Raw genomic sequence first — 24,752 nt, 5'->3', positions numbered from 1 at the left:
TTGAGCAGTGGCTCACAGGGCCCCACTCCCGGCCTTGGGTTCCACGGCAGCTGGTGGAGCCACTGCCCACCGAGGGCTAAGTGGTATACCCAGCACTGCCCTGCAAGATCTTGTGCCACCCTCACCACCCGCGGACAAGGCCGGGGTCATCGAGCCCATTTCATAGATGGAGAAACTGAGGGCATTAGTAAGGTGAGAACTTGAGCCCAGATCTGTCTCCAGATAGTAGATTTACTCCCCTTCGCCCATTAGCTGGGAGCTCCTTCAGATCAGCATGGGTCACAGGGCAGCCACCCTGTACCCCTCTCTGGTTGGGCAGAAGAGAAGAGGTGCTGATAACTCTTGGCAGAAGGAAGGAAGGAACAAGCAAAAGAACCCACATCTTCCCTGGCCTTGCTAAGATGCGGGAGGTATGTCCTCCCAGAAGAGATTTTAGAGGAAACCAAGGGGAGATGGATGGAACCCAGGAGGGTGGCTTAGGTGACACCCAGCATTAACTAACTCAGAATTAACTAGCCCCGACTAACCAACTCTAGACCGATGACCAGCTAATCCTGAATCACACCGTGACTCGGGTCCTTTCCAGTTTTTGTTCACGACTTGTGATCATATCAAGGAGAAGGTCTCCGTTTGGGGTTAATGTGCCTTTAATGCCTCTCTAACATTCGCCATTGTCCATTTTTAATAGAGAAAAGGTCTTAAGCTCGGTCCTGTTGACATCAGGATTCTAGAATTTACTTAGAGCTCTGTATTTTCTTTAATTTGCAATTATGTTCTGGTTTTGGCAAGTGATACTGGTTTCCAAGTACAATCAGGATGTAAAAGCTTGCTTGATAAATGCATGTATTGAAGTTTTTTAAAATGATGTGCATTAAAGACAAATACGGAGTAGGTTGTAATCCATGTGGTGCAACACACCGGAAAGATGGGCAACACAGATTTCATCCAGTACCTTTTTTAGATGAGGACACGGTGGGGCAGGTGGGGCAGGTCCTTGCCTGGACACCCCATGCTTGCTGACCAGGCTGGCCCACAGACGGCAGGTCTGGGCTCCCACCACCACCCGGGTGGGGGCTTCCCCATCCTGCCCTGTCCGTCCTCAGCAGAGCCATGAGGAGGAGGAGGAAATGTTTTTCTTCTTCAATTGGAAAAAATAACAGTGGGGCCAGGGCCGTGCTGGGAGGGGAGCCTCCTGACTCTCTGTCCCTCGGGCCTGGCCTAAGAGAATGCTTTCCCTGCAGGAAATGCTCCTGACACGCTGACTGCCCCGAATGTGTTCTGGTGGCAGGAAGGTGCTGGAAGCAGAAGCCTCTGGGATAGCAAGCACCCCCAGCATGGGCCTAGATAGTGCCAGGAGCTATGACTGCAGCTTCTAGGGGCCTTTACCCATCTTCTCTCTTCTTGAAAGGAAGAGGTAGGTTTTATCATGCCCGTTTCACAGATGGGGACACTGAGGGTCAGGAAGGTGCCATCACTTGCCTATTTTTTTTTTTTAAAGATTTTTATTTATTTATTTGACAGAGAGAGAGACAGCGAGAGAGGGAACACAAGCAGGGGGAGTGGGAGAGGGGGAAGCAGGCTTCCCGCCAAGCAGGGAGCCCGATGCGGGGCTCGATCCCAGGACCCTGGGACCATGACCTGGGCCGAAGGCAGACGCTTAAGGACTGAGCCCCCCAGGCGCCCCGCCATCACTTGCCTATAGCTACACAGCTTACTGGCCTCCAAACCCCGCTCTTGGCCACTGCGTCCCTCTGCTCCTTGCCTTGGAGCTGAGAGACCTGAGGCCCAGACCCACTTCAGCCCCTGACCACCGTGTGACCTTGGTGGTGCCACCTCTCTTGGAGCCTCAGTTTCCTTATCTGGAAAAGGTGAATATAATCCACCTCACAAGACTGCTGTGAGGATAGAAAAACATAGGCATGTCCTTTGTCCAGCATGTCAGAAAGTATCGGTTGCCTTTCCAGCTCTGGAACATGGGATCCTCTCCCTCAGACTCCTCGAACCGATCATCTGTACCCGACTCAGGAAAGCCCCGCCAGCCCCAGATAATGATACCATCCCTATAGCAGTACCACAGAGCTGTGTCTTGCGGGCGCCATTAAGGGCTCAGACGCGCGCGATCACCTTGTTTAATTAACCCTCCGCCGGGTCTCCCCCTACTCATTAACATGGAAGCCAAGGCTCAGAGAGGTCTAGAGGCCTGCCTGAGGTCACACAGCAAATCGGTGGCCCAAAGTGACTCCTGCCCCGTCTCTAGTCAGCCTTGCCCCTCCACACTGGATCTCCTGTCATGGCTACCACGTCCTACTGCAGTGGCCCAGGAGGGACCAGGGTGACCCCAGAGTGGCCTCGCTGACAGGAGACACAGTACCCATCACACTAATGTGTTTAAGTTATAGACAGTTGGTGCTGCTGGTGCGGCCCTGTGGATGCTTCCCCACTGCAGACGCCATGGAAAACTAGAGGGTTTTACCCCCCTTTGGAGTTCTGGAGTGTAGCCCCCTGCCTCCATTGGATGCCACCCTGGGAATGGGATGGGGAGGGGCTCAGGAGGGGTGGCCTGCCCTTGCCTGTGAGGACGAGCCCCTGGCCATTGCTCTCTGTCTTTGTCTCCCCGTGGAGCTGGAGGAAATGGTTCTCATTCCTGCGCGTGAGAGATGCCCTCTCCCAACTCCAGGCACATGCTTGCCCTCTGTGGAGCGGCCGCGGCAGGCTGGGGTGGGGACCCGGGGCCCCCATGCACCCATCCCGGGCGCCTGGCCTGCCAAGCCGCCGCGTGGCCCCTTTGTGCTCTGTGAGTCGGATAATGGGCGGCATTCTCAGACGTCCAGTCATGGGTCTGGGCCCGTGAAAGGACCCAGCAGCTCCACACTGAGGCCTCTGTCCAGCAGCTGCCAGGGAGGGGCAGGCTGCCCCAGGGGGCCCCACCCACATTCCCAGGCTCCAGCCATCTCCAGGGGACGGCCCCCCGGGGTGGGGCCGGCTGGGAGCAGGTGATCCCCGAGCACACAGCAGGTGCTCCGTGAATGTGGCCCTGAGGCCAGGAGCCACAGGGAGGCAGGGAAAGCCCAGAGCTGAGGAGGATGGGGAGTCGTGTGGGCCGGGCACCTACCGGGCACCTACCGTACACTAGACATTGCCCAGCCAATCCTTGCAAAATCCCCGAGGGCCTGTGCTGTTGATCCCATCTGATGGATGAGTAAACTGAGGCTTGGAGAAGCAAGGCAATAGCTCTGGATTTGAACCCAGGTCCATCTGACCATGCTCATTCCAGCAGATGTTGAGTAAGCACCTACTGCGTGCCTGGGGGACACAGCAGTGACTATGCCCTCCGACAGCAGGGCTGAGGGGATATGTAGAGGACATTTGGACAACCAGGCCCATGGGAGCAAGCAAGGCAGGCTTCCCAGGGGAAGTGGCACCTGAGCCAGGTTTATGGAGCACTCACACGATTATTGAGTATCCAACGTGAACTTCATCTCCTCTCTTCATGCTGCAGAGACTGTGAAGCCCATGTACAAAGGGGGAGACTGAGGCTCAGAGAGGGGAAGTGACTTACTTTGGGCCACCAAGCTGCTCAAGTTAGAGCTGCAACTTTCACCCAGGTTTGGCTGTTCCCTCTTCTCCAAGAGTGGGGCCCAGTGAGAATGCAGGGGAACCCCAGGCAAGGCTATGGAGTTGTCACCCTGTGGTCCTGGGACCTGGGTTCAGATCTCAACTCTCTGCTTCCTATTTATATGACCCAGGGTGAGTCCCTTCACCTCTACGGGTCTCAGTTTTCATGCCTGTGAAATGGGTAGAAGAGTCCCTTACCTCTCCCGGCTGTGGGGATCAAATGGGATAATCCCTAGAGAGTGTGTAGCCAGCACCTGGCCCTTGGTAAATAAATCAATGACATTTATTATTAAAAACATTGACGGTAAGGAGGTGTTGCTCCCACAATCCCCCCAGCTCTGACTTTTGGAAAGTCCTGCCCTTCCCCTGCCCTAGGGCCGGATGGAGCTCAGAGCTGGCTTGGGTTTCTGTCAGATTTCTCCCTGTCCTGCCTCCTCCCACCTGCAGCCAGGGCCTCATCTCAAGACCCTTTTGCTCCCTCTCAGACTACACCCTCCTCTGGGCCTCAGTTTTCCCTTCTGTGAAACGGGATAATACATCTGCCCCCTCAACAGAGTTGGCCAGTGATGTTCGGTCGCTGCTCAGGGTGGGAGCTGGGTCTTTCCTCAGTGGCTCCCTGGAATCTGTGCTCCTCCAGACACCTCACTGCCCCCCCAGCGCCCCCCACCTCTCCTCTCCCTGAGCAAGTGCAGGGCAGGTAACAAAATAACAATAACTGCCACTTCCATGGCTGGATTCCAGCTGGGCCCTTGCCTCTATTCCTTTATTGAAACCTTACAACAGCCCTTCAATGAAGCTGCCATTATCATACCCATTTAGTGGTGGGGAAACTGAGGCACCAGGAAATGCAGTGACTTGCCTGAGGTCAACCGCTGGTGTATGGAGCCTGGATTCCAGAGTCCTTATTCTTAGTAACACAGGGTGTATGGGAAAGGCTGGTATGGATGAGCAGGGCCCAGGTCTTACTGGCCCCATGGCCTACACAAGTCTGTAAAACAGAGAAACCAGTGTCCAGGGAAGATGTGTTTCCAGTCTTGTTTTCTTGGTGAACTTTTATGCTTCCCTCAAGACCCGGCCCAAAGTTCACCTCTTCTGAAAAGTCTTCCCTAATGAACTCCTAGGCATCCCTCAAGGCCTACTCTAAATGACCCTTCTGAGTAGACTTCCACGAGCCCTGATGCAATATTAGAAGCCCCTCCTATCAAATCAGTTACCACACAGTATGAAGGCATTGTCTTCCCCAGTGGACTGAGTGATGCCCTGGATCTTCCAGCGTGAGACACATGGTCACTACGTTGGGATGGACGGATGGCTGTATCACCACCCTAGGACATCTGCCAAGCAGATAGAATAGTCCTGTTTTTTGCTGGAGGCCTGCCTCCCTGGGCATTGCCAGACAGACTCTGCCAAAGCTGCCTCCTGACTCCTGTTTTGTCCCTGTGGCCACACGGACCATCCACCTTCACAAGTCCAGGCCATCCTGCTCTCCCCACTTTGGCGTGGGAGACCCACTGGCCCTCAAAGTGACTCCTCACACCCGATTCCCAGGGCAGGTCTGCCCCCTCCATTCTACCTGCACACCCAGGCAAAGCCCTGGATGGAATAAAACACAGGACCGGAGCCCTTCCTTCCTTTCTCCCTCCCTCTCTCCCTCCCTTCAGCAATTACTGACTAAGCACCTACTATGTACCAGGAATTGGGAATATTATGGGGAACCACAGGCATGGTCCCTATCCTCAGCTCAGCCTCATGGGGGAGCCGATCTTTAATCAAATAACTCAAATAATTATGTCACCGCAAAGGGCCACCCGTCCTAAGAAGAAGTGATACCAGGTGGTTCTAGGAGAGTTTCTCATAGACAGATGAGCCCACTTGGGGGTCAGTGAGGGCTTCCCCGAGGCAGAGGCTCTTGAGAGCTGAGATCTGCAGGATGATGAAGAGTGAGGGAGGTGAAGAGAGAGCTTTCCCGGCAAGGGGACAAGGGCAGAGACCTACAGGTGAGCGGCAGCCTGAGGCCTGCAGGAATGGAGTGGAGACCACAGGCTCATGTGGATGGAGCAGAGGTTCGGGGGGTTGGGGGGAAGAGGCTCCACCTGAGGCTGGAGGGCCGGCAAGGCCTAGGAGAGCCCTCTGTCCACGACACAAGTTTGGGAAGCCACAGATGGTTTAAGGATGCCTTTCAGAGGGAAAGAGGCAGGATCAGAATGGGCTGAGGGAGGCCAGGGATGGGGCTTCTGCAGACGGCCAGCCAGGTGATGCCAGGGGCCTGAATAGGAGCTGGCAGAGGCAGAGAACGAAAAGATGGCCTGAGGGCTGGGTAGGAGGTGGGCTTGCTAGGCCTGGGGTAGCTGGTGTGGGTCGGGGGTGAGGAGAGGGAGGCTGCAGCCGGGGAGTTCCTGGGTCTTGGGCTTTCGCACCCTGGGTGCCTCTTTCTGAGTCTGGAGGTGGTGGGTGGGTGATCCACAGCTCATTTTGGGGGATAAGTCGGAGGGACCCCTCTCGGTCACAGGGAACTCCTCGGTCAGTGCCCTGCAGCCTGCACACAGACTCTACCCTGTCTGCACACTCCCAGAGCTGGGTGTGTACCACCCCAGGCTGCTGGTCTGCAGGGGAAGGGTCACAGACAGCTGCCTGAGAGGCTGGGGCCCGAGCCCGCTGGCCCAGCTCCCTGCCACCAGGAGAGAGGCACCAGGGGCCCCACGGGGCTGCCCTGTTAATGAGCTTCCCCACAGCCGGCACCAGCCTGTAGGCGCCCCTGTGTGGGGGTTCCTGGTTTGTGTGTGCATGCCCAGTGGGTAGGGACATGGGGACATGTACATAAGCAGGGGTGGGAGTGTGTGTGTGTGTGTGTGTGTGTGTGCTTGCGCTCCTGCGTGCCTGGGGTGCACATTGGGGTTGTGTGTACACAAATGGGGTTCAGGAACATGTGGGGGATGAGTGTACAGCAAAGGTCTACTTGTCCCTTTGTGTGTGATTTCCGATGTGGAGGGATGTCCCTGGGAGCCGCTGTGGGACCATGATCTATGGCGCACAGTGGGGATTCAGGGCCTTGGAGGCCATCACGACCTTCTCAGGTCCTGGTCCTGCTGCTCCCAGGGACAGAGGAGGGTTTCCTCATAAAACTCCATGATTGTTATGACCAACGTTCAATAGCCCAATCTGTGCTTTGTAGAGTTCAGGCTGACCTTGGCTGGCCAGCCTCTGACCTTGGATGGTCTAGCTTCTGACCATGGGTGGCCAGCTTCTGGCCTTGGATGGTCCTGCCTCTGGCCTTGGGCGGTCCAGCCCTTAACCTTGGGCAGCCCAGCCTGTGAATAATTACTCAGCCCAGCCAGAGTCCCCTCTATTGAGGAACTTGGAATTGGTTCTTTAGGGACTTTTGGGTGACGCCATTCCTCATCTTACTCAAGAACAACCTCCACTGACCACAGCTGCGTGTCTCAGCATGAGCCACCATCCTTTGTTCTTCTCCCCATCCCCCAGAGTCTCTTACCCTTAGTCAGAATCTGAGTCCCAAAGGCCCGGCAGCCCCTGAGTCCCCCTTGCTCTGTCGCCCTGTCTAAATCTCCAGGGTGTCCCCAAGCCTTGGCTCTGGCTTCTTCCAGGCAGCCTTCCCAGACCTCCCAGGCTGGGTTAACCTCCTCCTCTGGACTCCCGCGGTGACCTGTGCTTCCGCCATCAGAGCCCCCACACCGGTGACAGACCTGTTGCTCGGTTCCCCAGCAACTGGGGGGGGGGTCTCAGGAGCGGGATCTTACTGGGGGCATATATCACTTGGCAGAATGTTAGACTTAAAAGCAGGCTCACAAGGATGAATGAATGAGAGAATGAATGAATGGGTGAATGAATGAGAGAGGAAATGAACAAATGCTCTTCTATCAGTTCCTGGGCCAGTGCCCACTCCACAGAGCTTGGGGCAGCCTTGACCCTCTCTTCCCCCCACCCCCTGGCCTCTTGCAGATGTCCTCACCTGCACTCACCCACCTGCCAGGGAAGGTCAATACCACTTGCTCGGTCCTAGGGAGAGTTTGTGTGTCTCAAATGAAGGTTTTCCAGTGAGGATGTGACTTGACTGGGTTAAAATTGATAGGGCAATGGTTCCAGCCTCTCCTCCATTCCCTCAGCTCAGGGCCACAGGCAGGGGAGGGCCACTTGGGTCCCTGAGCAGAACAGCGTGGGAGGCTGTGGGGCCAGAGGGATCCCGGTTCACATCCTGCTTCACCACTTCTCAACTGGGGGACCGTGGTCAGAGCCCTTCTCTCTCTGAGCCTCTGTTTCCCCATCTGCAAAAGTGGGGTGAGGCCGTGCTTCTTGGACTCACGGGGGTCTTGTCACCCCTTGCACAGTCCCTGGCACATAGCAGAAGGTCAAGACCAACAAGGCCTGAGGTAGAAGAACAGCTCTGGAATAAAAGCAGCTAATGTTTATCAAGGCTCCCCCGGGAGCAGACACTGCTCCAAGAGCATCACAGGGATGATTGTATTTACCACCTTAGAGGAAGGCACTTTCATTCTTTCTTCTACCCATTTTACAGAAGGAGGAGATGAGGCATGGCAAAGTTAAGTGACTCGTCCAAAGTCCTGGAGCACAGGAGTGGCCCAGGCCGGACCCAACCCCAGGCCCCCACTGCCGTGCACACAAGGGGGAGCCTAGGAGATGCTGAGTGCTCTGTCCCTTCCTCACACACCTCCAGAGGTCACCAGCTAATCACCCACCATCAGTTCAGGTCTCCTCCACCCCCAAGACTACTGCATCCATCCAAGCCCCACCTCCTCCTGCCTGGATGCCTCCTCCCACTCCTTCCTCTTCCTCTCTCCAAATCACTTCTCCACACAGCAGCCCGAGGGATGTTTTCAAATTATAAATCTGTTCGTGTTGTTTTCCTCTAACTTGAAATTCTGCGAAAGCTCTTGCGGTAAAGTCCCATCCCCTTTTCCTCGTCCACAGTCTCTGTGTGGCCATCCGGCCTCACTCCAAGCCCACACATGCTTCTGCTGGTCCTGCCACAGGTTGGTTCCCCTCCTGCCTCCCCACTCAGCTTGAGGGTGGTCGGACACTGTGCAGAGCTCACGGCACACGAGTGACAGGATTATTTGATGAACGTTAGCAGACGTCTCAAGGGCACGTCCTCATTTGTCCTGTCCCCTGCTGCTGCCCCATGGCCAGACCCTCCAAGTGGGTGCTGCTACATCCCTAAATGACCAACGGGAGCATCTTTGGGCTGGTTTCACGTCCAGCAGAACCCAGACGTGGATGATGAGTGGTGGATGCCCAGGCCTGGGTGGGGGCACACGCTGGTGGGGACTTGGAGCTGCTGCCTGGGGAGGGAGCCTGATTTCCAGCTCCGGGAAACAGGAAGTGAGTCAGGGCCTGAGAAGGCCTGCCGGACACTGGGTACCTTGGGTGCGATTGATGAGCGCCTGGACGGAAGGGCCGGCCGCACCTAGGGAAGCAGGAAGGAGCCCAGAGGAAGAGGATAGGAGGGGAGACCCTCTCCCCAGCAGAACAGGGCCCTGTGGGGCCCCAGCGGAAGTGAATGAGGTCATCACAGATGCAGCTCCCCTGTCCTTTGTCCCATCACACCTGGGGTGGACTGGTGTGGCAGGAGTGGCCACGAGTCCCAACCCCCCAACCCAACTGACACCCATTCTGGGTCCCTCCAGGGTGGGTGTGAACTTCTTGCACTTACTCCCCGTCTGAGCACAAGGTCTCACTGGCCCCATTTTATAGAGGCAGGGGCTTGCCAGGACCACATCAGCATGAGATTTGAACCCAGGTCTGTGTGGCCGCGGAGATTTGCATGGAGATACAGGGGGTAGAGCGAATTTGAGACACCAGAACTGGTCTGGAGGCAGCCATCAAGAAATTCTGGGGCAGCTGTCTGAGGCCCAAGCTGGAGCAGGCCAGGGTTCTAGTCCTGGCTCCATCTCTGCCTAAAAACGGAGCCAATCAGGTGCTCCTTCCCCTGGCCTCAATTTCCTGGTCCTCACTCAAGAGGTTTGGCTGCCCAGGCCGGCGTCAAAGTCAGGGGTGTGAGGCTAGGAAGGTCCTCCAGCGCTGGGGCTCCCTGGGCAGGGGGCCGGGGACCCCTTCCTCCCTGAGTTATAGCCGGGGACCCCAAGGATGGTTTTGGCTGGGGGCACCACTCTGGGACGCTCCAGACAAGGGCGCTGGCACTGGCCCTCTGTGGGCAGTCTTGTCAGAGATGGGAGGATTCAGGGACACTTTCACTTCCTCAGTGGACCCGTGTCACCCCCATCCCTGCCTCTGCATTCTCACTTCCCTGTCAGCGCCCGCGGGCAGAATTGGGCATCTCCTGCTGGAAAAGGAACTGAGGGCTTCCATAGCCTGGGCTCCAGCCCCAGGACATGGGTTTGGACAAGCAGTAGAGCTCCTGATGGGCGACCTGAGGCCCAGCCCCTGAGGCTGTGCACCCCCAGGTCATGGGGTCAAGGAGAGGCAGAGTCAGGCAGGATGGATCCAATGCCTGGCTAGGGGCGGAGGGGGGTGGTTGAAGACTTTCATGTCTGAATTTTCTAAGTCTCCTCAACGAATGTGTCTTATTTGTGTTAAATATAAACGTGGGGCAAAAGCCACGAGCAGGGGGATGTGGATTCCGGTGGATTTTTACAGGGAATCACAGGCCAAAAGCACAGCTGCACCTGCAAAGGGAAGGGTGATGGGGTCGGGGGGCTGTGAAGGGAGGCACTCAGATGGCCCCAGCCCAGCCCAGGAACTGTCACCTCCCCACAGCCCAGAGGGACAGACTCAGCTCCATCCTGCAGTGGGGACACAGAGGCGCAGAGCCGATGGTCACCTGTCTGGGGTCGTGCACCCCACACCCTCCCCTCCCATACAACTTCCAGGGCTGCACTCACTTGGGGGGTCCTCAGGACCCCCTTTGAGAGGCAGCATTGGTGGAACCCCAGCTCTGCAACTTCCTGGCAAGTAACCGCCCTTATCTGTGCCTCAGTTTCTCTTGGTTGTCGTGGAGCATTAACTCGGGGCAGAGCCAGGCCCGCGGTGAGCGATGTGTAAGAGTGGGCTGCCGTCTGACAGACATTGATCACAGCACCACGTGCATGCACAAGGGCGGGGGGGCAGGATACTCCGCGTTGGGGCCCAGCATCTGGGAGTTAGTGTCCACAGACAAGCCCCCATCGATGATCCAGCTGGAAAGGTGCAGGTGTTTTTCCAGGAGCTACCTCCCTCTGCCTCCTATCCCCCTATTCCAGTCCTTCTCTCCTCACCAGACCTCAAGGCCACCAGTGGCTCTTAGACACAGGAAGCCCAAGCTGGAGCCCCAACCCTCTGGACCCCCTCGTGTCCACCCAGTGCTACCCCCCGCGTGACTGGGGAGAGGCCAAGAGGTTAAGTGAGGAGCCTGAGAAGAGGCTCGTAAATGCTGCCGTCCCGGCATGATTTACAGCAGGTTTGAGTGCCCCCCCTGCCCATAATTCACTTCTATTTGCAGGACCCTTGCCCCTCTCTTGGAGGATGCTGGGAGAAGGCAGGAGGGGGTGGTCACGTTATTCTTAGCACCAGGAGCTGAGTGGTCCACTGTGATTTATCTGTCTGGGGCTCTGCTTTCACCTTCAGGCCCCAGATCCTCCCGCCAAAGACCCTACCACCTGGGCACCAACCCCAGCTCCTGCCCTCGCCAAGCTGGTTAAAGCACCTGCAGCACGCCCCCACTGCCTTAGGCTGGTACCAGTCAAGTTAGCCCCACCAGGTGGTGCTGTTATCCCCATTTTACAGAGAAGGAAACTAAGGCTCGGGGAGATCTCAGTGCCCAAAGTCACAGCACGAAATTTCCACACCCAAAGTCCAGCCCTTGCACTGTCCCCATCCACATCCCCTCTGTGCCTGCACCCCCCCCGACCCTCCCATTTGAGTCTGACTCTCCCTCTCCTTTCTCCCCTACCGCCTTCCCCCTCCCAGACCAAAATGCCTGAGCAGACAGTGAGGACCACAGGGTAGGGACTGGGCCCCCCTTTCCCTGTATCCCCCGAGGGCCATCTTTAGGCCCTGTGCTGAGCTAAGAGTCTCCTGTGGAGGAGAGGTCTGTAAATCAATATGAGCAGCCTACAGTGTAAGAGGGAATTAGGTTAATGACAGCAAGAAGGTGCTGACACCACTTTAGCCCTGGTGGGGGAGGTCAGGGAGGGCTTCCTGGAGGAGGATGTCTGATCTCAATGAAACATAGGGGCTACCAACCTGGACAGGCATTGAGGTAGGGACAGTGGGCAAAGATCCAGAGGCAGGAAGAAGCACATCCCATCTTTCCCTACTCCTTGCCCTGCCAAACCTCCTCCTTCCCCTCCCCTCTCTGACCTCCTCCACCCACACCCATCCTCTCCTGGTGGCTCCTCCAAAGACCGGAAGGCGAGGTAGGAATCTAATCCCACAGCTCGCAGATGAGGAGAAACTGCTCCAAAGGAAGAAAAAAAAAAAAAAAAGAAAACCAACACATTAGTTCCATTGTTTCCGCTTCCAGATCCTGCCTGAAAAACAAAAACAAAACCAAAATCAAACCCCAGCTGGGGAGACCTTATCTGGGAAAGCTTTCAACTAGGGGGTGTTGAATGGTGGGTCCTCCCGGAGCGCCCCCCCCACCCCATGAGGTGGAGAAAGGAGACCCCGTCCCCCTTTGCCATGGAGTGGGGAGTCCCCGCGTGCCCCTCAGGGCGCGGACCACAGCGGCCCCCAAGCAGCCCCCCTCCACATTCAGTAAACTGAGGCACTGGTCATGCTGCAGAGCTGGCCTTTGCACCTGGGTCTTTCTGATCCCAGAACCTGCTAGCTTGTCCACTTCGCGCCACAGTCCACGGCGCTCTAGAAGCAGTTGAGGAGGAATCGTGGCAAGACTGCCTCCCACATATCCTGCTGCCTCTGCTCATGCTCCTGGGGAAGGGGAGCTCACTTCTCACAGCCAACCATTGTCATATATTTTACGTTGCCGAGAATGTCCACCCCGGCCCCAACCCCAGCCTGGTTCCCAGTCTCGGACAGGGACTCCAGGAGGCTCTGAAAGGACAGAACAGGCCTAGAGGTGCACACCATGGGGCATTTCAGAAAATGGGAACAAGAATGGGGAGGCCACAGGAGGGAAGGTGTAATCTGCCCCCCTCCCCTGCCCTACGGCCCCGGGGATCCCCTAGATCCCTTACCCTCTCATGGCCCTGTGGGCAGCGCACCCTCCCCAGGGCTGGGCTCAGTGCTTCCCATCCCCTAGCGCCCTCTGAGGTGGGTGTACTTAGGCCCGTTTGACAGATGGGGACCCTGCAACCCAAGCACTGTTCTGGTGGCTCCAGAAGAGGCAGGGGGGGCCCCCAGGGCAGGCCGGACAAACCTCCGTGCAGGGGCTGGGTGCCTCCTCCTTCCCACTTCTCTCCAGGGTTGACCTCAACAGCCCCTGGTTGGGCTTTTCCCAGAGCTGAAGCCGGAAGCACAGGTCCCGAGTGTTTGTTCAGGCCAGGCTGGGGCTCCGGGCAGGCGAGGCGGAAATGGCCGCAAGATGTTTGTCCAAGTGGGGGCTCAGGCTGTGTTGCCAGGAGGAAGGAGGAAGGGCCAGAGGAGCAGAAGGGCCAAGTCAGCATGCCATGTGGCCTGGTTCTTGCCTCCAGGCTTTGCCTTCCTCACCCGCAGGGGCTGAGATGCACACAGTAGGCACACAGTGGATAAGCAATCACGCCTGAAGGAGCTGGGGTCTCCCCCCTCCCCGCCAGGGGCTCAAGGCCCCGACCCCAGTCCCCCTCCACTCCTCTTCCACCCCCCCCCCAATCTATCCTTCGAGACACCTGCGGGCTCCACCTCCGAAACACAGCAAGTGTCTGACCCCTGCGTCCCACCTGCCCTACCACCGAGGCCCGGCCACCAGCGCCCAGCCTGGACCACTGCCCTAACTTCCTCACTGGTGTCCCCCTTCTCCCCTAGAGTCTAGTCTTCGCACCCCCCCTTGGCACCAGAGGGATCCTATTAACATGCAAATCAGATCTTGTCTGTTCTGGCTCAACATGGCTCACCCAGGCCCCCACTTCCCTGGGAGCAAAAGCCATGTGTTATGCGCTCAATTATGCCCCCCCAAATTCATATGTTGAAGTCCTAACCCCCAGTACCTCAGAGTAGGACCGTAGTTGGGCTAATCGAACAGGACTAGTGTCCTTAGAAGAAGAGATTAGGATACAGACAGGAACACACAGGAAAGACTGTGTGAGGACACAGTGAGAAGGTGGCCATCTGCAGGCCAAGGAGAGAGGCCGCCGAAGAAACCAAACGTGCTAACACCTGGCATTTGGACTTCCGGCCTCCAGAACTGTGAGAAGAGTAATGTCCGTGGTTAAAGCCGTGGTACTCTGTTAGGGCAGCTGGAGCGGACTAAAACACTGGCTGACCCCCTCAACCTCACGAATTTCAGCCCCTTCTGCTCTCTCCTTTGCTCTCTGCTCCAGCAACACTGGCCTGCTCACTGGTGTTTGTGTGCCCTAAGCATGTTCCCACCTCCAGGCCTTAGCCTTTGCTGTTCCCTCTGCCCGGACGCCCTTCCTCCAGACCTCCCCGGGGCTGCCCCCTTCTTATCACTCGAGTCCCTGCTCAAACACTGCCCTTCGAAGAGGCCCTCCCCAGCTGGAGGGCTCCCTGGGGTTGTCATCCATCCTTCCTGCTAGACTGTGACTCTCACCACAGCAGGACTTGTGTGCCCTGGGCCATACAGTGCCCCGCACACAGTAGGTGTGCCAGAAAGATCTGTTGAAGGCAAGCAGGCCTCTCCTAGCAACACTGCCCCATCTTCCAAAGCTCAGGTCATGAGGAGCTTCAGAGGCAGAGCCGGGCCTCTGGATGCGGGGTGGATTCAGGGGATGGTCCTCAGGGGTCCAGCCATGAGGCCTACCTACTGCCAGGTGCCTCGGCTGCTGCCTCCCACACCCTCGGCTTCCAAACCCAGCACCTGCATTCACTCGCCTCTCTCCCCATCTGTCCATCAGTGATACTTCCAGAGGCTGGGCTGTAGACTGAATGTGTCCCCTGCAAATTCATATGTCAAATCGTAACTCCCAGTGTGATGTAGGAGATGGGGCCTTTGAGAGGTGATTAGGTCATGGAGGTGGAGCACTCATGAATAGGATTAGTACCCTTATAAAAACAGGCACCCGAAAACTCCCTTGTCCCTTCCACCACGTGAAGGCACATTGAGAAGGCAGCCACGGATGAGCCAGGAAGCAGCCTCTCCCACCAAACACCAAATCTGCTGGTGCCTTGTTCTTGGATTTCCCAGCCTCCAGAACTGTGAGAAATAAATGTCTGTTGTTTACAAGCCACTCAGCCCCTGGTATCCTGTTATAGCAGCCTGAGTGGACAAAGACAGGCTCTTTGTCTGGAAGGGAGGCTGGATGGCCAAGCAGGTAGGACTCAGGTTGAACCCCAGCCCCCTCACTTTTGACCTGGGGGCTCAGGGCCAGCTCCTTCGCCAAGGGCTGGGAGCCTGGGAAGGACTCAAGCACAGGAAGTTCGGGGACTGATGGGGACAGGCATCAGTCCACCAGGATCTGCATATGGGCTGACCCTGGCCCCAGGACCCATGCCTGCCCCTAAACACTACTTGGAAGGCAGGGGAAGGCTGGGAAACCATTAGGACTTCTTTCACTTGCTAAAGGTGAAGGGTGCTCTAGGTGTTTGCTCATTTGTTTAGTTGATAAACACTCTCTTGAGACAATTACACCCACCGGAGGGGCTGAAATTTACAACTGACAACACCAAGAGATGACAAGGATGTGGAACGATGGGGACTCTCCCACATGGCTGAAGTGTGTGTGTGTGTGAAATGGGGCAGGCCCTCTAAAAACCCACATAGTAGTTTATTAAAAAGTCCTCGTAGACTTAGGCAACCTAGCAGTCCTAGGTATCAGAAGTATGAAAACACACATCCACACAAAAACCTGTACACAAATGTTTATAGCAGCTCTATTAATAGTTGCCCTAAACTGGAAGCAATCCAGATGGCCCATAACCAGCGAACAGATAAACGAATGGAAATACAGCCGTACAGTGGAATAAAAAGAACCCTCCTATTGATGGACACAAAAACATGGGATGAATCTCAAAGTCAGTTTCAAGTCTCCACAATGTATGATTCCAATTATAGGACATTTTAGAGAAAGCAGAGCTGTAGAGACCAAAAAAAAAAAAAAAAAAGTACCAGGGGCTGGGTTTGGGGTCAGGGACTGGGAAGGGGCACCAGGGAATTTTCTGGGAAGCTGAGAATGTTCTATCCTGTTCTGAGAGTTGGTTACAGGATATATACACTTGTAAAATTCATCAAACTTCACATTTGAGATCAGTCCATTTCCCTCTATGTAAATTTTACCTTAATTTAAAAAAGGGGAGGGGTGTTGAAAACCACCGCTGCCCTCCCCAGGCCTCCAGGTGGGCAGTGCTGGGGGCGGGGTTGGGTCGGGGGTGGACCCCGGGCCTCCAGGACGGCCGCCGTGGGAGGGTCCCAGGGTGTGTGTCGGGGGGAGGGGGAGGGTCCCGGGGTGTGTGTCGGGGGGAGGGGGAGGGTCCCGGGGTGTGTGTCGGGGGGAGGGGGAGGGTCCCGGGGTGTGTGTCGGCGGGAGGCGGAGGGATCCGGGGTGAGTGTCGGCGGGAGGGGGAGGGCCCCGGGGTGTGTGTCGGCGGGAGGGGGAGGGCCCCGGGGTGTGTGTCGGCGGGAGGGGGAGGGTCCCGGGGTGTGTGTCGGCGGGAGGGGGAGGGTCCCGGGGTGTGTGTCGGCGGGAGGGGGAGGGTCCCGGGGTGTGTGTCGGCGGGAGGGGGAGGGTCCCGGGGTGTGTGTCGGCGGGAGGGGGAGGGTCCCGGGGTGTGTGTCGGCGGGAGGGGGAGGGTCCCGGGGTGTGTGTCGGCGGGAGGGGGAGGGTCCCGGGGTGTGTGTGTTGCGGAGCGCTCGGGGGCTCTGGCTCGCGGCCCGACCGAGCCCGGGTGTGTGGCGGCCTTGAAGCAGCGCCACCTCCGCGTCCCGCTCGCCCTCCCAGGCCGAGAAAAGCCGGATGCGGACCGGCCAGGGTGGGCGGGGGTCCATTGTCCGCACGTCCGCTCCAGCTCCGCCCCTGCCATTGTCCCCGGGGTGGGACCTTCGGCGCGAGCCGGGGTCGGGCCGGTGGGCGCGGCCAGGAAGCGGGCTGGGGAAGGGGTGTCTGGTTGGCGCGGCGAGGACTCCTCCAGCCCGCGCCGACCGTCCTCGCCTGGGAGGGGACCCAGGCCAGTGGTCCCAAGCCCCACTGCGCCCCTCCGCGGCTAGAGCGGCGCACGGTTCCTGCGGCACGCTGCCCCCCCCGAGGGCGGGGCCCCCACTAGCGGCCCGCCCCCCGCCTGCACCCATTTACCTCTTCCTGGCCTTGAGCTCCTCAGAAACCACAGACGCTCCGGGAAGGGACACTCCCTTGCGGACGGTCACCTGGGGGCAAGGCCGGGGCGGGGGGAAAAGGAACCAGGGACAAACATTCCTGCCCTCGCCAAAGTTCCCGCTCTGTGCCAGGAGGGTGGACACACCGGGAAACCAGACGGACAGGGTCCTGTCCACAGGAATCCCCATTCCAGCGGAGGAAGAGGGGTGCGCAGGCACAGGTCAACGACAAATGGATGAATGCACACCTGGGGAGACTCGTGCGGAAGGGCACCTGAGTTCGGGAAAGTCGGGGCGGAGCGCAGCGCCGCGGCTGCAAAGGCCGTAAGGCGAGAGAAGGTGCCGGGTGGGTTTGAGGCCAGAGGGCCCAGGCGCGTCGGGAGTGGGAGGCGAGGTCAGACGGCGCCTCCTGGGAGCCCAGACTTTAGGGGCGTGGCCAGCTTTGAGGGTCAAATCTAGTGAGTGGACGGTGGGGCTTGGACCCCCTGCTTGCTGAGAAAAGGAGGCAGGAAGACTTTGGTTCTAGCCACGCTCTATCTCTTGCCCTCTCCGGGCCTGTTTCCTAAGTTGTAGAAAGCATGTGATCTGGGTTGGAAGCTCTGAAATTCCGACTTCTTTCAAACCAAGATTAATGTGACTTCATATTATTTCGCACCAGAAATATGCCTGCAGCTGTTCACAGAGACAGACGGATTTAAGCAAGCAGGGAAATCAAACCGGCATTGCCGGGGACGCCCTAGGCGGGAGGCTGTTGCGGGACGGGTGGCTGGACCCTGGGAGGTTGGGACCCGCAGCCCGAGGCGGGGAGTTTAAAGGTTTCCGACACGAAGGGTGCGCTTCCTCATGCCAACCACTAGGGGGCGACAGAGACCAGGCTTGCCGCGTCTGTTTTGAAATCGTTTCAGTTACAGAAAAGTGGAGAATAGTATAGAGAATACTTGGACCCCCTTCATAACCCTGATTCACCAAGTTTTAGCATTCTTAACTATTTTCTGCGTATTCAAGACCCCCTTCAAGCACCGGAGAGTAAGTTGCAGACGTGACTCCCTTGAACCCTAAACCCTTCAGTGGGTACTTAACCAAGAACAAGGGCATTCGTACACAACCACAGCAGAATTTTCAAGATCAGGTGATTTGATCATGATGCAATACTATTGTTTAACCTGCAAAACCTTATTCACATATTGCCAGTTGTCCCAAGGAGGTCTTTTATAGCATGCTCCCCTTCCCCAACCAGCCCCCCACCCCAGGATTCACTCCAGGACATTTAGTTGTTAGCTTTTATTCTAATTAATTGAAATTTATTCACTAAGCTTTCCTGGGCTGAAGTAATCACCGTTCTTAACTGAATGACCCTGGGCAGGTCTGAGGTCCTCTCCACTGACAGTGCCAAGTTCTGGGCAAGAGGCTGGAGGGGGCAAAAAATGCATTTGCATCCTGAGATGGAAACTTTCTTTCATCCTTCTTGGCCCCACCCGTTTCCCCAGGCCCTTGGTCAAGGGGTCCCTCATCCTCACCCACCACAGTCTTCAAATGGGGCACTGATTCTTTGAAAAAGTAGCTGCTTGTTTTGGGAAAGAAAGGCAAATGCCCCCAACCTGAGGCCAACAAAAGGCCAGTTGGAAGTCCTGCTCTGGGTCTGGAGCAGAAAAAGGGCTCTAAAGGGTTCCAGAGATTTGGAGAGAAATCCTTTTGCCAGTCCAGTAGTTCCCATGTTTTGCCTGCAACAAAATTGCAGGAGGGCCCAATCCTCCTGATGATGGATTACTATTGATTTGGCATAAAACTCAAAAGGAAGTTAAAGTAATTTTAGAGTTACATTGCTCCAATACTACTCCCTTTCTTTTCTGTTGCCTATTTATGTGACAAGACCTCTGAGTGCTTATATCTTTAAAAATGAGAACTAGGAAGAGATGAAGCTGAACACTGTCTCATCATAGATATAAGGAATATTTAACCACTGGTACACAAAACTAGGGAAATTTAATCAACTCATTAAAAATGCATTCAAATAACATTTTGTTTAATAAGTATCAATATTGTAATATATTTATATTGTTTTGATCAGTTGCATTCTAATAACATTTGTTTTTGTTTTTAAAGATTTTTATTTATTTATTTGAGAGAGAGAGAATGAAGAGAAAGAGAGCATGAGGGTCAGAGGGAGAAGCAGACTCCCCACCGAGCAGGGAGCCCGATGTGGGACTCGATCCCGGGACTCCAGGATCATGACCTGAGCCAAATGCAGTCGTGCAACCAACTGAGCCACCCAGGCGCCCTTGTTTTTGTTTTCTCTTTTGTTCGGATTTATTCCTTTGCTCCCTTTTTCTCTTGCGCATGCCTCCATTTCCCCACCCTCTCCATCTAATAACATTTGTAATGAATGTTTGAATGAACTTTCTGGAATAACAGTTTTTAAACACTTAAGTGACTTATAGTCACAGAAAATTTTAAATTTTTGAAACTTTACTTTACATCCATAGTTTTCGCTACAGAGAAGGAGGAGCATGTGACCAGGCACAAGAATATATTACCCTAGGCTGAAACTTTGTGGGGACTGTGGAATTGAATTCAAGTTTCAAAATATTCATTAATACTCAACATATTCAAAAATAATGAGGTAAGGGAAGCCTGGCTGGCTCAGTCAGAAGAATACACCACTCTTGATCTTGGGGTTGTGAGTTTGAGCCCTACATTGAGTGTAGAAATTACTTTAAAAAAGATAATAATAAATAAACAATGAAGTAAAACTGCATTAATAAAGAGCTTATTCGTGTACTTTTTTATGTGGGTGATGGTGGGTATCCAATCACTACATTCTTTGGATTCACTGGAAGTATTACCAATAGTGATGAAACACAATGTCAATATTTAAAATATCCTGAAAAGTACATTCTTTACATCTGATTAAACTTTAAAATATTGTAGATGTCAATTTAAAATTGTGTGGGAAGGCGCACGGGGTTTCCAAATTCCTTTGGGGGGGCCCACCTGTAACTTAGTTTGTGGCTCTCTGATGGGTGGCACCAGGGAGCTGGGTCTGAAGTGTGGGAACCCATGGCATCCCAGCCTCCCTCCAGACTCAAGTTCCTCTGGTATTTGTGCCGTAACTGGGAGATTTCTGGTTCAATCACTGACCATTTCATACTAGATACCTCCCTTTCCAAAGCTGGGAGCATCCTAAAGTGCCCTCATGGGATATGTGTCGAAGGCTCCCAGGGCCCCAGCCATCACCTACCCATTGAGGTGTGGTGGGGTTCCTGAGGAGAGGAACCCAGCCCCTCCCTGTGTTCCCCTCATAGTCTGGGGTGGGGGGCTGACAGATGTGCAAATACACAACCACACTCACTGTGTAGTTGTTGCAAAGGCCCAGCCTAGCTGGTCCTAGCATGGATACTCAGAAAAGGAAGTGCAGACCAGTTTGCTGGTCTGTCTGGGGGACGTGGCAGGGGGAAAAGGGCTGGTCAAGGAAGTCTTCTGAGAAGAGGTGCTCTTCGAAGGAAGAATAGAAATTTCCCAAGTGGACAGAGGGATGGAGAAGCAGAATAACACGTGCAAAGGTGTGGAGGGGACAGCAAGTGGCAACATTCTATCATGGCTGGGGCAAAGGATGCACATGGGAGCAGGGCTTCCAAATAATAGCAACACTAGTTCACATTCATTGAGCCTGTACTATGTGTCAGATGCTCTTCTAGGGACTTGGATGGATTAATTCATGAAACCCTCATAACCTGATGAGACTGGTGTATTATTACCTCCATTTTCCAGCTGAGTTAGAGAGGCAATGAGAGGGGAACAATCTGCCTGAGGTCACGGGGAGTCAAACTTGGGCAGAAGGCAGGTTGCCTGCTCTGCCCGCACTGGGTGCCTTCACAGAGACTTCTCCCCAGAGGCCCCATTCCTGTTCTCTCTGCTGACCATCAGTCTTTGCAGGATGAACCATGCCCCGAGTGTGCTCTGCTGTTCTGGGTACACATGCCGGGTTCCCAGGGGTGGCAGAGGTGCTGTCGCCCAGCTGTGGCCAGTCTGGGCTGAGCCCTGTGGAAAGTAGTGGGATGGGCCCCATGGTGAACCTGAAGCAACTCTGCTCGACCCTGGTGTGTTCGTTGAACCTTGGGGCCCTTGGCCCCCTCTGCTCTCAGCTGCCCACTGAGCAGAGGGCAGACAGGCAGGGACTGGGGCTCTGTTTTGTGGCTTTCTCTTCTTCTCACTCACTCATGCCATCTAAAAATCAAGGCCTCACCTTGCCCATCAGTGCCACCATTTTCTACCTGGCTTACCTTGGGCAAGACCCCAAGTCTCCCTGGCTTCCTTAGCAAGATACCATATATATTGATTGGGCCACATGAAATTGCTGAGTTTTGTTGAGCCAAACACAGTTATTGAGTACTGGAAATTTCACAGGGTTCTATCTACTTGCATCTAATAGGAATACTGGGAGGATTAAAAAAGATGATTCACATAATAACTTAGCTCCTAGAATGGATAAGCACTGGACAAAGTCAGCTGTGTGTCCACGTAGGGGTCCTGTCAGAGTGCCGGGCTGGAGTGAAGGGCACAGAAGTGAATAAGAAGTGGTTTGCGTCTTAAGGAGTTTATGGGAGACACATGAATAGATGGTTAGATCAGGCCCAAAGGAGGGGGGGATTAGTTTGAATCATGCTGGCATATCTTACATGTTAATCCACGGCAAGGATAGAGTGTGCTGAGTGTGGGAGCAGCTGGGGCCAGTGCCCTTGGTGCTGTGCTCTGTGTTGTCTCCCCTCTCCTTGTTGACGCGGGGTCTCCCTGCCAACAGCTCTCCCTTACGAACTTCACACTTACCTGCTCCTATGACCCAAAAACTAGGACTGACCCTCTCTTGGGTCCCAAGCCTGCCAGTCCCAGACTGAGAATAATGGTCACGTTCATGCAGACAGCATGGCTGAAGCTAGGGAAGGTGTGGTTCCATAAGGGTATTGGCAGACAATTCCTTAGGGGTCAACCATCACGTGTCTCCTGGGTGTAAGTAACAAAACCCAACTCAAAGAATTTTAGCAGTAAAGGAAATTTAGTGGCTCATGCCATCGTGAGTTTCAGAAGATGAAATGGCTTTAAGCATGGCTGCATCCAGGAGTCAGACTGGTTTCATGAGGAACCTATCTCTTGTCTCCATGTCTTAGCTTTGCCTCCGTCCCTCTTGAGTTCATGCTTAGGCAGGCTGAGGCTGGGACAGCTCTGGGCACACGGGACTCTCGTAGATAGCAAACCTAGGCGTCGAGTCCTTCTTTCCCAGCGCAGGCCACAAGAGTCTCAGGACTGACTCTCACTGGCCTGACTAGATTACTTGTCCATCCCTTGAGCCAGGGGTCATATGGGGTTGGTTCGACTTTAACCAGGGGGAGCGAGAATGGGGGAGAGTGTTTCCTGAAAGCAGACTCAGTCACCAGAGGAAGGGATGTAATATGGTAAAACCACACATAAACCAATGAACACCATCAGGGAGGTGGGTGCTCTAACCCAGACAGCAGCAAAAGGCAGGGACATCTTAGTGTATGAGGCGAAGTCAGGACAAGCTTCACAGAGGAGTGGCAGCTTAAGCCTTCAGAAATGACACGCTGAATTACCATATGACCCAGCAATTCCACTCCCAGGTGACACCCCCAAAGAACTGAGAACAGATACTCAAACAAGTCCACGTACACACGTTTAGAGCAGCTGATTCGGAACAGCCAAAAGGTGGAAACAACCCAAGTGGCCACTGACTGATGAATTGCTCCACAAAATGTGGTCTGTTCATACAACAGAATATTATTCAGACATAAAAAGGAATGAAGTGATGCCACAACATGAATGAACTTTTTAAACATTATGCTAAGTCAAAGTAGCCAGACACAAAAATGTCACATACGGGACAATTCCATTTCATCCCCCCCACCCCAATCCTTTAATTATCACTTTGATGATTCTATTTAAATGAAACATCCAGAATAGGTTAAATCCACAGAGACAGAATCCAAAATGGTGATTAGGGGAGGGAGGGAGGGGGAAGGGGGAGCAACTGCTGAATGGCTATGGGGTTTCTTTTTGGGGTGGTGAAACTTTTCAAGACCAGATAGACAGTTGTTCCACAATATTGCAAGTGTACTAAATGTCACTGTTCACTTTAAAATTTTGGTTGGGGCACCTGGGTGGCTCAGTTGGTTAAGCAGCTGCCTTCGGCTCAGGTCATGATCCTGGAGTCCCAGGATCGAGTCCCGCATCGGGCTCCCTGCTCAGCAGGGAGTCTGCTTCTCCCTCTGACCCTCCCCCCTCTCATGTGCTCTCTCTCTCTCAAATAAATAAATAAAATCTTTAAAAAAAATAAATAAATAAAAAAATAAAATTTTGGTTAATTTTATTATGTGAATGTCATTTTAATTTAAAAAAAAAAAAGGAGCATTTGACCAGAAATTAAAAAAAAAACAAAAAACAGACAAATACTGTCTGCTATCTGGTATTTACCTCAAATGGATCCAGTTTGAGGGGAGTGGGGAGTGGAGGGCAAGTGCAGATGTAGCAAGATTGATTACAAGTTGGTAACTGTGGATTTGGGTTCATTATACTATCTGTTTTTTGCCTACCTTTGAAAAATTCTTTAGTAAAGTTAAGTAAAAGAATAAGAACTTGCTAGGCAGACAAGTGAGGTGGTGGTGGTGGTGGTGGTGGGGTCATTGCAAGAAGAAGGAAAAGCGCACGCAAAGGTGCCGAGGAGTGAAGGGGCACCAGGCAGGGCCCAAGGAGGTGGGACACCCCAAGTTCTAGGCCACACAACTAGTGGGAGGCAGAGCTGCCTTCTTGCCTTCTTTCTTTTCTTCCTTTCTCGCCCTTTCTTCCTTTCTCCTTCTTTTTCCTTTTTAAGAATAAAAATCTTGGTTTTAAGCAGAAGGAGTCTTAAAGCTGCTATGTCAGCAATCACAACGTCCAACACATATCTAACTTATTGGAGGGGCCACATTCAGAAGCCATGAAATCTTATTTTGGACATAACTCTGAGTCAGGATATATGGGATCCCACCCCATGGAAGATGAAAAGCAGTTTTTAGAGGGGAAATGGAAGCCTTTTAAGTAAGGCAAGCACTTGGGCAATAATGAAATGTGATGACCACAGCCTGGGTTGGGAGGCTATAGATAGGAAAGCTAATGAGAAGACACATTAGAATAACAAGGAAATGCAAATCAAAACCACAATGAGATACTGCTTTACACACATAGGACAGGTATAATTAAGAAGTCAGATAATAACAAGTGCTGAGGAGCATGTGGAGCTTGCTGGTAGGAATGTAAAATGATTCAGCCACTTTGGAAACAAGCTGATAGTTTCTCAAAAGGTTAAACATAGTTACTATATGACCCAGCAATTCCACTCCTAGGGAAATGAAAACACATGTTCATTCAAAAACTTGGGCATGAATGTTCACAGCAGCACTACTCATAATAGCCAAAAAGTAGAAAAAACCCTAATATCCAATGATGAATAGGAATGTGGTAAATTCATACGATGCAATATTATTCAGCAGTGAAAGGAATAAAGTACTGAAACATGCTACCATATGGATAAAACTTGAAAACAGTTTAAGTGAAAGAAGCATCTCAAAGGACCATACATTATAGAATTCCCTTTTTTTTGTATGAAATGTTCAGAGTAGGCAAAGCGACAGATAGCAAGTAGATTAGTGGTTGCTTGGTGCTGGGAAGAATGGGAGAAGAGGAGGGTGATAGC

The 24,752-nt window shown here is 54.0% G+C and overlaps 2 long non-coding RNA genes across 2 annotated transcripts in view; both read left to right on the top strand.

The window, feature by feature from the left end:
- The window catches only part of LOC144382293 (uncharacterized), a 74,086-nt gene that overhangs the window by 3,961 nt on the left and 45,373 nt on the right, over positions 1–24,752 (top strand). The gene's annotated exons all lie outside the window — the stretch shown is intronic.
- Positions 16,999–19,766, top strand: LOC144380024 (uncharacterized). The gene is made up of 2 exons (XR_013443723.1): positions 16,999–18,140; positions 19,115–19,766. It is a non-coding gene; the product is annotated as an uncharacterized LOC144380024 (long non-coding RNA).

This window comes from Halichoerus grypus, chromosome 1 (genome assembly GCF_964656455.1).
Source record: "Halichoerus grypus chromosome 1, mHalGry1.hap1.1, whole genome shotgun sequence".
Classification (NCBI taxonomy): Eukaryota; Metazoa; Chordata; class Mammalia; order Carnivora; family Phocidae; genus Halichoerus; species Halichoerus grypus.
Note: the sequence above shows the minus strand (reverse complement) of the source record. Positions and strands in the feature narration are given on the sequence as shown.